Raw genomic sequence first — 14,933 nt, 5'->3', positions numbered from 1 at the left:
TTGTGTGGCCTCAAAATGACCTTGATGTCATCCTTCGGGAGAGGCGGAGGTCCACGGCGTTTCCTACGTCGGAAGTCGCTGTTAGCCGGGCTCTCTCTATGTTTTGTCGAGTCACCCTCGGATTTCTTGATATTCCTTCCGGTTCCCTCTTCGGGTTCCTTTTCGCTTTTCTTACAGTTCTTTTTCTTGCGACGTGATAGAACGGTGTGCCACCCGTCCTCCGTCCATGTTTGAGACGCTGACATATCCTCGGCGTTCTCGAGAGACGCGTCACTATTTCTCCGCGCCTCATTATCTGATGTTACATGTTGCAGGATGTCCCCCGCTTCATTTGGTTGAAGGTCTGACGCCCGAGAGGGGCCCGGAATTGGCTCATCTACGTCCATATGGCCTTGAGAATTGCTAAGCCCTGTCCGGCATGCTCGGTGACCAAAGGAAAAGGATCGACCGCGGCCGTCCGCAGCAGTAAACCTAATCTTAGGCTTGGGCTTTTCCGTCAAAACGTGAGTCTTTTCCCACTCAAAAGTCTGAAAAGAGGGGGGAACGGCTCACCTTCGACTTTCTTGGCGTTAGGAAAGGTCCGTAGAGGCCGTAAAATGTTGATTCTAGTCCTGCGAGCACACACAAGCACCACATCCGGCACGGGTGAGAGTCTTCCCGCGCCGCGTCGCCGGCCAATGTCGACGTAGCGCTAGTACTCCCACATGTGCGTCGAATCTTCTGGTGACGATAGTTCTTCGTGAAGTCGTCGTAGGTCCAAGAATTCGGTATCCTCGGAAACCTTGTGACTTTACGAACACGATGATATAATATATTGGTAGTGTTCAGCAAGATTTCCGCACGATAACATTTTAATAACGGAGCGTGATGCGATCTGGTACTCACTGCTCTCAGACGCTTGGAGCGTCTCATCATCTGAAAAGAGGAATCCATCAAAAAGAACGCCACGACGAATAATGGGCAAACGCGTTAAGTTCGGTCGCCGGACCATAACTATACTCTCTATGATTCATGACGCGGGAAAGCACGCGCTAATTGGCCGTGGTAGGGATGTGTCGATGTCTCGGTTGGGAGAGCGAAGTGGCAGTTCTCGGCTTTCAAACGCGTATGAGCGATTTACTCCTACGTCTAGGCGCCGGCAGACCGTTCGCGGCAAGATAAGAGCGGCACATTAGCCTTCTTGTTGTAGGCCTGCCACGCATGTACACGAAAGAAACACACCTTGGGAAAGAAATAAACGTACCGTGTGAGTGCTTTGTTCATACCATCAAAAAAAAAAAAAAACGTGACCGGTCGTCTCACTAGAAACATTCCAGATTCCGTGATTATCTCTATTACTTGCTGAGTATAAGCCTGAAACCTTTCTAGCGTATTGCACGATCGTAGCCACTAACACAGATTTGGGCCAACACCACTTTTGAGTCCGATAAATTATACCTAATATGGCATAGGGAGCTCTCTCAAACGCGACCATTCCTCGCTCTGATGGACAAATGTACTGTCGAGCTCCGCCTCTATCTATGAACACCCTGCGCATGGCTAACTCTCGAGTTTACCTATGCTTGGGTCACGCTTGGTGCGACAAAGATGGCATCTGCGCACGGCACACATTCACGATCGGGCATTTGTCCTTTTACTCTACACTCTAAAAACTAAGGGAGTGCCGGGCACTCTCTTTGAGGGAGTAGCTGCTTGTCCCATATTTCACTCTCTTTTCGAGAGTAGATCGACCCTCTTTGAGAGAGAGTAGGCCAACTCCTCCTGACAGAGTTTTGTTACTCCACCGCAAGGGATTGCTAGTACTCTTCCGCAGAGTGATAATACTCTTCCCACAGGGAGTGCTAGTACTCTTCCGCAGAGTGCTGATACTCTCCCCGCAGGGTTAATAGTACACCGCCAGACCGAGTACTTCTACTCCCCCAAACAGAGTGCTTGTACTCCTTCAGAACAGAGTGCTAGTACTCTTCCCAATACCCTCTTAGCCAAGTCCTGGTCACGCATGCAGGCAGGAAATCAGATCAAATTAGGGCCGCTGATATACTGTTCCCTAGGCGGCTCCTCAGAGACACTGGCCCGATTCTAAGCGGTCTTCAGAATAGGCGTGAGCGAAGTTATGCAGGATTTTAAAGTCATTTTTTCCTGGCTATTTGCTGCCTACCGTGAGGCGTGACTGCTCTGAAGTGGCCTATGCGTATGCGTCACGAACGCCACTGAGGAGAAAAAAAAGCGAATTAATTAATCTGCAAATATCTCCGCAAATATCTCCTCTAATTAGAATACAATTGTCAAGGAAATCACATACTTATCAAGAATCACAATGCTCTATACATCACGTGAATTCGAACCCGCGTACACTCGCATTTGTACAATTCAAAACACACATCATAACCATTACACCACAGCGTCGCCACGCCCAGTCGTGTTCTTTTAGAGGTTATATATATACCAAACGTATTTGATGAATCGGCTGTGGTGGGTGGGGTTTCTCTGCAGTGTGCTGTGCTGTTGTGTACTGGAATACGTGTGCGTTTGCATCATTTCCATTCCTTGCTACGACTAACGAAGGAAGACAACGTAGACGACAACGTGAGAACTATTCACGGCTTGTCGTCACCGCAGGAAAATAACAAATGTGCCGTTCAGCTCATGATCGAGTGCTTCTCCAGTCCATGTTCTCCAAAATACGCGGATACAAAGTATTGCGCCAACCATCCACGTATGTGAATTTAATTCGCGCGTATACTGGTGAGCAACTGCGACGCCAGTACCAGGCATTTCGACGTGCCTCACGCTGCCGTGTAGGCGTTCTTTTCAAGTGCATTAGTTTAGAGTTTGGTTCAGTCCGCTGTGAGCTGTTGTCCAGCATTAGCAGCGGATCGTTAGCGTTTTGAAGCGCGTGCATTCCAGCATTTGTAGACTGCTTATGCCGATAGCCGCGTCAAATGCATTGGCACGCATGTTTAAATGACTAATGTGTCCACTTGTTACGCGTGCACTGCTCGTATCCTGTGGCAGTGCTCGTTCTAAAAGCTTCGAAGAGCATCTACACTCATGCGTGTGTTCAATTTATATATGCACAGGATGGACTTGCCGGCTAGTTGGTTGAGCATTTTAGAAGAAACAGCGCAACACAAGGACGACGCAAAAACATGCCACACCACGAAGCGCTGGTGTGGTTGATGCTTTTTTTCGTCCTTGTGTTTGCGCTGTTTCTTCTTCCACGATACACGCACACCACAGGTACGCGAAAGTTTAGGAGCATAAGTGGTTAACTCTGTTTTCCCCGTTTTCTCTCAGTGTCAATGGCACAGCGCGTTGCCCGGAATTGTGCACGCTTACCCCCATATGCAGAAATGCATCATAACTTGAAGCCCATGCTTGACTTGATCTAAGCGACGCAAGTCGTGAACGCACCAAAAGAAAGGCAGTGAGCGTCTTGGGGGACGTTCGCACCAGGCGTCGTTTATATCAAGTCAAGCATGAGCTTTGTATTAAGATACATTTCTGAATACGGGGGCTAGACATCTGCTTCTTCCAGAAAATGTCGAAGAAACGCCCGCCAAAACCAGGCACATTCGTAAACTTAACTAGGCAATACGTAGCTCCATAGAAAAAAAGAAGAGTGGTATTAAAAGCTTTCAGTATTTTTCTTTACTCCAAAATAGTTGCGCTCTCGTGGCTTCACTGTACAGAGATAGTGCAGCGTTAGCTAGAAAGCATGAATTTCCTAACTCCATGCCAAAATAAGCTTGTAAAATTATTTAGGTGCTAGAATCCAGGGTTTGTAGCGATCCTTGAAAATCCTTTATTTCTAAAATGCCATTTTCAAGGCATTGAAAACCCTTGAATGTTTAGAAGTACTGGAAAGTCCTTAAACTTTTACACTTGGCTAGACTTAGCAGACATTGCCAAGCGCTTTTTTTCCCTTCTGTGACACTCTTTCGCATGTCACAGAAAATTGTCTCTAGAGGTAACAGAAGGAAAGCGACATCCTTAAAGTTGAAATTACAAAGGAGCTGCAGATACCAGTTTTATGCACATGGAACCGGCGACAAATGTGCTTGGAGGAGCAGAAGCAGGAAGCTCAACAGTTGAGGCATTCGAAGAGAAGCCGTGAAGAGTAAATTGAGAGCGACAGACACAATAAAAAGAAATTAGAAATGACTATTGCTTATTTGATGGTGAAAAAAGCTGAGGCAACAGATGACATCACATACACTGTCAAACCAAACAGTATTCAAAAACTGCAAATGTTGCAGGTCCAAGTAGTTAATTGTGCTATTGCAGAAAAACTTTAGCGCTTTCTTGAAATGCTTCCTTGTGTGTGTATAGTGGTGGGCGGTGAAAGGCAAATTAGCAGTCTTTCAAATGTTTGAAATCACTGAAATGCGATTTGTTTTGTTTTCTTTTGTTTGCATTAAAGTTAACGGTGTTCTTGAACAAGTTATTGCCTGTCCAAACTACTACACACATTGCACGAGGTCCTTAAAGTTACTGTGTCAGGGCCTCGAAAGTCCTTGAAAACCATCGAATTTTTTTCTTCAATATTGCTACGAACCCAGTAGAACAACTGTCATGGAGTAAAAACCTTGGCTGAACAGGGGCTTATACGCAGAGCACAGGAAGACTAGAAATGCAGTAGTAGGCATGGAGGGCCCTGAAAAAAATGTGCCACATCCGCTCGTCTGCTTTATGTTTCTGCACCGACTGTCGCATTTTTAATAGAAGTGCACTTTCTGTTCTACTCCAATAAACGCAACATTACGAACTCCAGTGTGGGGCAGTCCTTCAGCCAGTGCAGAACTTTTTCTGTACATCCGAGTCAGCTCTGTCATTTTTCCAGCATTGTAGTACAAGATTTGTTAAACTGGTTTAGCAGAATATGAGCAGTATACTCTTAAATTAGCTGTTTATTTGTATGCACAAGTTCAGGTCCTCAGTTTGGTTGCATGACAAATTGCCATACCTCAATAGATACAAGAAACAATTTTATTACAGTTTAATAAAATCCAAACAGTAATAATCACAACAATATAATGACATAAATTTCTTTGGTACGTATACAGCCCATGTCTTGGCAGTGTATAAATTCAACTATACACCGCAAGTACTGTGTCCTGACCACTATTATTCACATGTGTAAAACCATCACAGCAATTCAACAAATATCACAGTAATTAGTGACATACACTTTGTAACTGCTTTACATGAGCATAATGTATACAAATGGTCCCTGTGTACCTACACATGACTAGTGCCACCCGAGCACTGTTACTCACAGGCGTAAAACCAACAAAGCAGTTCTTTAAAAAATATCACAGCACTTAGTGACGTACATGCTGTAACTCCCTTGTAGAAACTTAATACAAACACGTGAGGACACAGAAAGCTAGCAGTGGGCATACATGGGAATACCACCGCCTCAATACTAATTCACAAGTGTAAAACCAACCAAGCAGTTCTTTAAAGAATATCACAATGCTTAGTGACATACATTTTCTAACTAGCTTATATAAGCTTTATACAAACATGAGAACATACACAAAGCTAGCGGTGCACCCGCATAGAAGTGCGGCCATCTGAACACGATTATTTGCAAGTGTAAGCTCAACAGAACAGTTTGTTATAGTGACCCACATTTTGTAACTGCCTTATGCAAGCTTGGTGCAAGCACAAGAATGCAGAAAAATATAAATTAAAAACTTGCTCTATGCATACACAAACAGATCAACACAAATGGTAAGCACCGCTTTGAAGACAAATGTGACTGTGGCAAAGCGCAGTGCCGTGCCGGTTGAAATCGCCACCCACAAAAGTATTGAGCAATGCTTAAACCACAGGCAATAAAGTGCTGAAAGACTGCGTCTCTAACATAACTATTTTAATTCAAATTTCTTGAATATAGGGCTCGCTTGCAGATAAGGCATCTGATCCAACTGACCTGATTTTACATCTGCTACATGCAAAAAATGCACTCAGATATAACTGGTAATAATAATTATAAAAGGCATTTAAAAACTTGATAGTATGATGAAGATGCATGACTAGAAAAGTTCTGTCCCCCTCGTACTTGTTAAAAAGGTGTCAGTACGACACATGTTCTTTTTTTCCTCAATTTTTGCATTAATGGACAGCCGGGAGCCTCGAACCGACACAAAAAAAAAGATACTGCTATGTTAATAGTGTTATGAATAATTTTTTGTGAAAGCTTTTTTACAGACAAGTTGCAGTCTCGTTTCTGGAGGTTGAGCTGTATCTTGCAAAATAACTTGAAAAGTGGTCACATGGGAGCATGACACTATATCATAATGTTAGTTTCAGTTGACTCTCTTGCCCTACAAGTCGCTGCTCACTGTGGCCAGTGATGCAACAGCAGTGTCTGTGTGATTTTCATCACACTTCTGTCCTATGCCATTCTTACCAGAGTTGGCGGCACATAGATACCCAAATTTCGATAGTGTTGCTTTCTCAGGTGGTTGCTTCTGATTTGCTCAATATCAGTTGGCACTTCAGCTGCATCAAACTTCTTTTTTACCTCTTCAACAACAACATCAACAACGATCTTATGACACCTGTGTTGTCCTTCTAGTTGCCTACAAAGACCAGTCAATCTAGCAACAACACTGACAGTCTCTACTATCTTGTAATGGGGGAGAGGTGTGTCCCACCATGTGTTCAACATTGTTATCACTATGTGGGCTGGCTGGGGAGGCAACAACTGTAATATGTTTGCTTTTGCATATATTAAAGGGATGCTTGTACTGTGTTATAACACCTAACTTAGTCTTGCACTTGCTGCACAATAACACTGGCTCACTGTCGTGGTGAAAAGCTTTTGTATGTTGAGCAAATGAGTTGTATCCACTACAAAAAAAGTCAGTGATAGCACACATGTTGCTCTACCAGGCCTGGTGTGGTTCCTTCTGACACTGCTGCTGATGCTGACGCGCTGCTGCTTGCCTCGTACACTGTTGCAGCTGCAGTAGACATGGCAGTCTCTGTATCTATTGCTGCCGTGTCATCTGTCATGGTAACTTCCAAGTGGTATCGGGCTCACTTCTGCAACAGAGATGTTGTTTGCCCCTTGAGGGCTCTCATGATCAGGGCCAATAATTTCGTAGGCATTGTCTCCTGCATCGAAGAACCAATAAGAACAGCATGAATTAATAAATATAGCTCTAAAAAGTACGGACATCAAGACTTAACCACAAGCTTTGCACATAAGTGACCGGGCTTAATGAATAATACTTGCAGGAGGAGTTACACAATTGTTTGTGTATATTACAGTAAAGCCTCATCAGAAGATATTCAAGAGGCACGGGAAACATGTCTCTCGAAACCAAAAATGTTTAGACACTGAGGAGACCGACTAGATCACTTTATTATGCATCATCACTAAAGTATGTTTTGATATATCTGAAGGAATAAATGCTCAGGGTGGCTTAAAGGGCCCCTAAACCACTTCTCGACATTTTTTGAACATTTCAAGTAAACACGCGTATCAAAATCAGAATGCCGTCACAATCGACGAAGCCAAATGCCAGAGTGCGTAGCACTGCCGGAGCACCACAATATGAAGAAAATGACCCCGTGCGCCTCTCTGGACCTATCCTGCACCCCCCAGTTTGTCCTGACGTCACCAGGCTGTCTCTGATGATGTCACCAGTTTCCAGTGCTGTCGATTGGTCGAACGAAAGTGTACGACTGCCCGGCAAGGCCTGCAAGCAAATACACACACTCCTTCCTCGTCGCGTTGCGCGCGATGCCATTGTGGGCAGCCAGTGGGGGCAAAGAACAGAAACGCCAACAGAAGGGTCTCCCTATGAGGCTCTTCAACACGAGTCACCATACAGTTCCGTTGTATTAGCGCCACCCCTCGCAGGACGACGGGCCAGCGCGGCAGCAACAGAGCTCGTTGGTGTTGGCCTGTCCCGTAACATTTGGAGGTGTACTAGGCAAGGAAAAGACGATACTGACCATATGGCGTGTACCAGATGAAAGAGTAAAATGAGTGGGGACTACTTTTCGATAATCAAACACACGTAGCTCCACTATTACTGCACCGTTTCGAAAAATTCTCGTGGCTACCTGTTCATTGCCTTATTGTGTAGAACTGCAACACCGCAACTAAATTTCAACCTCGGTGGTTTAGGGGCCCTTTATAGAAGACATTCACAGCTTTTTAGTGACTGTAGATGGTGTTAGCTTCCTTCCCAACTTCTGGAATTTAAACACTTCACTTTGCAAGCCTTGTTGCTCGCTGTACCTTTGAGGTGCTCTTAGACGCTCGTCAGCTTCAACTGCCGACACTTTCTGCCCTGCACTGTCCTCGTTACCCTCCTTTTCTGGTTCATGCTAAAAGAGACATGCGCGATTGACTTGTGTAAGGATTGCGTGATCTTTACGCCCTTCGGAGCACACAAGGTGCACAAAGTGAATGTGTCTGGGTTGTGTCCCTTCGAAGTAGTGAATACTTAAAAAGTCACCCTTAGTAACAAAGGTGTCTCTTGTATACAGTATTGTTAACGTGGCAAACATCGGAAAACCAACCAAACCATTTTCAGATGTCTCTTACAACCAAGTGCATCTTGTAATGAGATTCTACTGTACTGAATATTTTTCAACTATGGATCATCTGCATGTACATATAGTCACAAATACATGTTGTGTGGAATGGCGAATCGGGAAACAGTTCATACTCTTACTTTTTGTCCCTAACATAAGCAGCTGATAACAATATGATAAAAAAAGCAGGCAATGAGGCTAGAATGGAACATAATCCTTCAGCTCTAAACAGTTTTTTGGGCCCACATCATTCCCTCATATGACATAAGGAAACAACTTGATTGCAGTAATGGCTGCATGTGATCTGAGTTGATTGAAACTATACGTAAGGTTGTCCTGTATGTAATTTTATCAGAGTGCTTTTTAGATGTCCTGCTGGTGATCCTGGCTGCGCGATGCTTCTCATGCTTTTTGGCACGATTCCTTTTTTTCCACTCCACTTTTTTTTTCAGATTTTCTCCCCTTTCCCTTCCCCCTTGTGTAAAATAGCACACTTGAAGTATCAAATCTGTTGAACTAACGTGTGTATCAAACCTGTTAACATGTGTGCTTCTCTGTGGTCTGTGTTGTATTTTTGCGCTGCACAATTCAATTCAAGATGAAAGATGGAACGTCCCTGCCTTTAATTTAATTGTGTGTGTGTGTGTGTGTGTATGTGTGTGTGTGTGTGTGTATGTCTCTCTCATGTTTTGAAATATATGTACATTCAGGAGTGCCTGCATGCCCTTCTCTCCTGCTCCAGTGACGAAAAGGAGAGCCTGTTTATGTACCATAGTAAAAAATTCAAAGGTTTTCGCTGTGCCCATTACATCCCTTATCATATGGATCTGTCACAATACAGAGTAGCAGTGGTCCATAATACTAGCCCATCCCAACATAATTATAAATTAACACATACCGACATGCTGCGAAACAGCTGTTGCAAAGCCGCTGGTGAAGGCAATTTCTGCAGCACTGCAGTGGTACAGCCGAGTTCCACCTGTATAGTGACAAATCCATATGCGCGTTAGCAACTCAGTAGTTGCTGATGGTTTCATAAGCTTTACACTACACAATAAAGTAATCTAGACAACTTTGTTGGAACAAATGCACATAATTAGGACACCACTTACACTAACACGATTAATTGCCCCCAATCTCTCACTCACTAAGGGATAATACTACTGAAACATCGGTGGAGAGCTCAGATTAACACAGCCCATAAAGGACAAGCGTTCTTTGAGGAAAACAGCTATAACAGCGGTTAGTTTTCTTGATCATTTTATGTGGTAGCTTTGATTTAAATGTCATGCAGTACTATAAAATACGAAGTGCTGCATTTCTAGCACCAGAAGGCGTCGTCAGGCTCATGGTACAACAGATTTTTGCACTGTTTGTCAGTGAGCCGACACATACAAAGAAAACCGAATTCACACATTCATATACAGTGTCAAGTGCACTTCTCCTTCTGAAAACGCAGCCACCAGTTCCAATGTGTCTGAAAGGAAAGGTTATATAAAGTGCCAGACTGCATGGAACTGCCACTTATGACTGTAAATGTATGGTCTGCTGATTGCAGAGGTAGTCACATGCTATTTCTAGTCTCGTTTAGAAGCATTACTAAAGAATAAATTAAAATCTATTCATAAGTCACGAATTTCATGCATCCACAGTTTGGCTAAATAACCTGTGAGAAAAAGACATGTTTACCTGGAATAGCAACCTTTTTTCCTGCTGCGAAACTTTCCTTCGAATTAATGAAATAACTTTACAGCGTCATAATGCGTTTCTCGCAACTACTTGCCGGCAGTGGCGAGTTAGTGTTTATATCCAACTCATTGGGCGACAATACTGCCAAACACAAATGCTTCACGAACACGAGAACACGTCCCTCGCAGAGAATAGCAACCATATATGCCTCTGTGAGACATGATCGCACCTTTGTGGTCAAAATGTACATTAAAACGACATCACCATCTCATTAAAAAAAAAGCCTCCGTACAAGGCAGCCGCCAACTGCATAATGTGAAATTGCAACTGTTGTCCACTTACTGGTGGCCTGTGTTTGAGTCACTTTTGGCAGTTGACTGGGTGCTGAGAAATGCACGTCCTGGGTTGTCCCTGCAAAACATACAGGGTTATGTCAAATGTGGAAAATATATATATGCTGGCATTTCATCAGTCGCAAAACAAACGAGTAAACTAATAAACAACTGTAATGTAAACAGAGTACACATCATAAGATAGGCTGTCAACTGCTAATGCATTACGCAAAAAACCTAATGCATAGGAAAGACTATATGTATACACACGAAGCTGACACACAATTTAATTCGCTCTAGGTTTTTCCGTGCAGTATATTCAAATTATTATGTCTCGTGGTTAGAGCAAAATTAGTGTAAATTACGAACTAAATTATCTACCCTGGAAACTTTTCTTCAATATGCACCTGTGCGCGCTTCGAACGAGTAGCGTTGTAAAATTTACGTACATGGCATTTAACATAGTTACTGAACACGGATTTCCTTTGCCCTGTGTCGTGTACAGTGAGCTACATATATCTGCCCCCCCCCCCCCCCCCCCTTTTTGTACTAGCCATACTGCGTGCCACTGCACCTATACGCACGTCAATAAACCTCACGACACAGAAATAAAAAAAGCGCCAATCACCCATGCCTGCATGTTGTAGTTGGCCTAACCTAACCAAGCATGGGCTGTTGCTTCTTATAGTAAACACAGGCACCGTGCTCATTGCAAGTATGTATCATGTCGCTAAGCAAATATGCAATTTCATTGTACCACTATTTTTTTATCACATGGATATATCTGTTGAGAGGCAAGACAAAAAGCAGTCACTTCTCAGAACTAATCAGCTTTCTTAAAACACATTTTTAACTTTTCAATGACACTTGCTGCAATGTGTTTGTCTCCAGAGAGCATACTTGATTTGACTTTCCAATCAGAGACATTACATAAATATACCATATTAAGATGACTGCCTGGAGCACGTGAGAATTTTCATCTTCGTGTAACATACCGTATCTTGATTTTGTTGACATTTGGTCAAATGGTACACCCAATATACCCACATACTAGTTTTCTTGTCCAAATAACATGCCGATGTATTTTGATTTTTTGGCATTGGCTCCTCTGCACTACGTGAAGTCCCGCTGCACTGGCTCTTTCACATCCTCGTGTCCTTGCAGCTGCCTTCTTGCGTTATATAAAGCGGGTGCCTGAAAAATATCGTATGCAAAAGTCAACGCAAGGGCATGGTGCAAAACAACATCAAGACAGTCAAGGCCATGGCAATAAAAAAGTCTTAGCTCTCAGTCTTCCTAGTGAAATGCATGCAAAACATCCAAATGACTGCAACAGTCAACTGCTAAACTAACTTCAATTTTTAGATTTAAGCAAAAAAACAAATAAACCACAGTTAATCCTTGTTTTTCATGAATGTTAGAATACTCCTGGTAATGAATAGAATATTGGTCATTTTCAGACGTCATAGGTCTGTCACGAGTCTGGTGTATCGCAAACACCACTTGTGACACATCCTAAGCACGTGCCCAGTGTGCCCCCCCCCCCCCCCCCCCCGCACCATCCCTGGTTGTGCCACTGCTGAAGCCATAATTTGAGGATAATACCTGCAAACATGATGCTCAGTAGGGATGAAAATATTGTCCTTCAGCTCAATGGATATATGGATGTGCCTATAAAAAAGGGCAACAAGGCTTGTTATGGCAAGCTTACCCACATTTCAATACTAACAAGTTCACTGCGGCCTGCATCTAAGCTTACTAAAAGGCATGAACTTATTTTCATGCATGAAGTGCGCAGTGGAGTTCATTTTTGACAGACCCGACTACTGCTGCAGTTTCAAATCTAGCATTTTAGATTCTTGTAGGCATGTAAGAGTTGCAGTTAAACCGCAGTTATTAGTTTATTACACCAACCTATTGTTCTGTGTACGACAGACTGGTAACACGGAATTAAAGCAACATTTTATTTTGATATTTTATTTCTCTACTAAAAATATTCAAGCGATAAACACATCTTGATCTGCCATGCTATAGCAAAATGCACACATTACGCTTGTAACCCCCAGAGGAAGGCTGATTTAGCTGTTCATATGACATAACTCTGACACGCCAACTCATATTAGCAAATGCACAGGCATGTCCAAAACAATAAGCGTATGCAAAGCGCCCCTGCAATTGTAATTCCACACAGCAGCCGTTATATTCGATGCCGATGCGTAACTAGCTGCTCGACAATTCACCGAGTTCGTAGACCATAAGCATCCTTTCAGTTTCGCACCGTGCACGAAAACCGCAACAGGAGACAAAACCAGACCAATAATCACACCATTTCAACATGAGCAAAAACAGTTCAGTCTTAGGGATAAACACTGTGAGAGCGATTTAGTGCGCGACGGCGACGAGCGACGGCTTCGAGCTACAAAACGGGCCGTCGCTTGAACAGATGACTCGGTTCTGGAAATCTAGAAATCGTCGCTCGTCGCCCAGAAGTGCTATGAGCGACTAGCCAATAGCGCGAAGCCGGAACTGGATGTGCATACATCGCTCAAATACTACCGATTGTCGCGCGGAACGAGCAAATGATTCAATTTTTATACGTGCAAGGATAAGAACGTACTGCAAGACCTCCGGAAATATTTTATGCTACTTTTTATAGTCAAATACATCCACGTAAATTACTAAAGCACGCGTCACGCGTGATTGCAGCCCTCATGCCGGCGACACCGGGGAGGCGTCGCTCAAAATCGTCGCTCGCACGGAGTACGACTTGTAGGCGACGAGCGAACGCGACAGCCATCTCCGTCGCGTCGCTTGTAGCTGCCGCGCGCAAGATCGCTTGTATGGAGTTTATACTTTTTTCAGCATAAAACATGGATTCCTCATGCGTTTTCAGTAAGTTCAAGATAACGCGCCCAACTGACCTCTTGCAGCATGCAGCTGAATGCCTGCGGCAAAGTTTCTAACTAGCACTGGTGCTGCACGTAACTTCAGTGGTCGCAGATTCCCTCTGCGCGAGACACCGTCAAGCGCGCGGTTTATTTATAAAAAAAAAAGCATGCTGCCAGCAAAATGACGCCTTCTGTTATGTGATTCCTTAGTTCAACAGCGTTCCGTACACAGTAGACTGCCAAACTGAATAAATTCAAACACACAAAACGCACGCTAATCACGCTCCGCATAGGCTCGGAATCACGGGCTGGTGAACTAACCATATTAAGCGTCCTCTCGCCTGGCGTCTTATTGAACATACCATAGTTCTGGCAGCGTTTGCGATTTTTCAAGCTCTTACGGACAACGGCAAAGTGATAAAATCACATGCAGTTATCGCGACGACTGGCTTTTTCGATTGACATCAAGAGACAGCGCGTACGCCTAGCCCTTTGTCAATCGCGTCGGCTAAGCGCAGCGACGACTTCCTGGCGATAGCATGACATATACGGAGAATGTGCACCTCAGTTAGAATTCACTTACCGTGGAGGATTTGTTGTTATATCCAAGGCATGACGAACGACTGTCGTGTTTTCGTGGCGACGCGAGATGGCCGACACACGATCTCCCTCGGCTGGCCTTTGCTCGCTGGACGGATCACTTTTCTCCAGGGCTGTGTTGTTCCGCGATCTTGAGCGCGCGCGGGCGCGGTGGAGCCACTCCGAGTGAAAAAGTAGAGCGCTCGCTACGCGTTCCTTTGAACTGCGGCGGCCTGTTCTCTTAGAAGCAAAACGATGTGTTCTTTGCTCAGCGTGCATGAATGATACATTGCCATGTTCGGGGCCAGCCACCTACAGTTGAAGCAGAAGATTACGCTACGTTTTGTTTTCTATTGCCGCAAGAGCCTCTCTTTTCTATTGTCGCAAGAGTCTTTTCACTCCCTCTCTCTGAAGGGGAGAGTGAAAAGCGCATTTCACTCTCTCCTTGGTGACAGAGTGAACAATGCATTTCACTCTCCTCGGCATTTTGCGAGAGTAAAACGACGCTTTGAAGAGTGAACCGGCAGTTTCACTCCTGCGATACCCTTCCTAGTTTTTAGAGTGTACGCAACGATTAAGCGGCGTGGATGAGTTATGGTGTCAAAGATATTATCGATAATGCTAGACCATGTTTCTCGTTACACCGTGGTTTCAGCAAGCGACCTCCTTGGATCGTATTAAAGGACGTTCGATGCCAAAAAAGAAATAAATGTCTTCTGTATCCTGATGCATCAATTACGCTATTACAGCTGGGTTACTAGTTAAAATTTCCCTAGCCCTCAAGTGGCGGTTGAAGGAAATACTCAGAAACAGAAGCGAATTCAAACATACCGAGCACGGACACTGTTGCTGCTTTCACGGATGTTACTTCACTAGTGGT

General features: G+C 44.1%; 1 long non-coding RNA gene across 1 annotated transcript; it reads right to left on the bottom strand.

Moving 5' to 3' along the window:
- Positions 1-4,982: 4,982 nt before the first annotated feature.
- On the bottom strand, positions 4,983-14,176 carry LOC126534345 (uncharacterized). The gene is made up of 4 exons (XR_007600322.3): positions 14,058-14,176; positions 10,597-11,780; positions 9,464-9,544; positions 4,983-7,131 (listed from the first exon to the last, which is right to left on the bottom strand). It is a non-coding gene; the product is annotated as an uncharacterized lncRNA (long non-coding RNA).
- Positions 14,177-14,933: the final 757 nt, after the last annotated feature.

This window comes from Dermacentor andersoni, chromosome 7 (assembly GCF_023375885.2).
Source record: "Dermacentor andersoni chromosome 7, qqDerAnde1_hic_scaffold, whole genome shotgun sequence".
NCBI classification, from domain to species: Eukaryota; Metazoa; Arthropoda; class Arachnida; order Ixodida; family Ixodidae; genus Dermacentor; species Dermacentor andersoni.
Note: the sequence above shows the minus strand (reverse complement) of the source record. Positions and strands in the feature narration are given on the sequence as shown.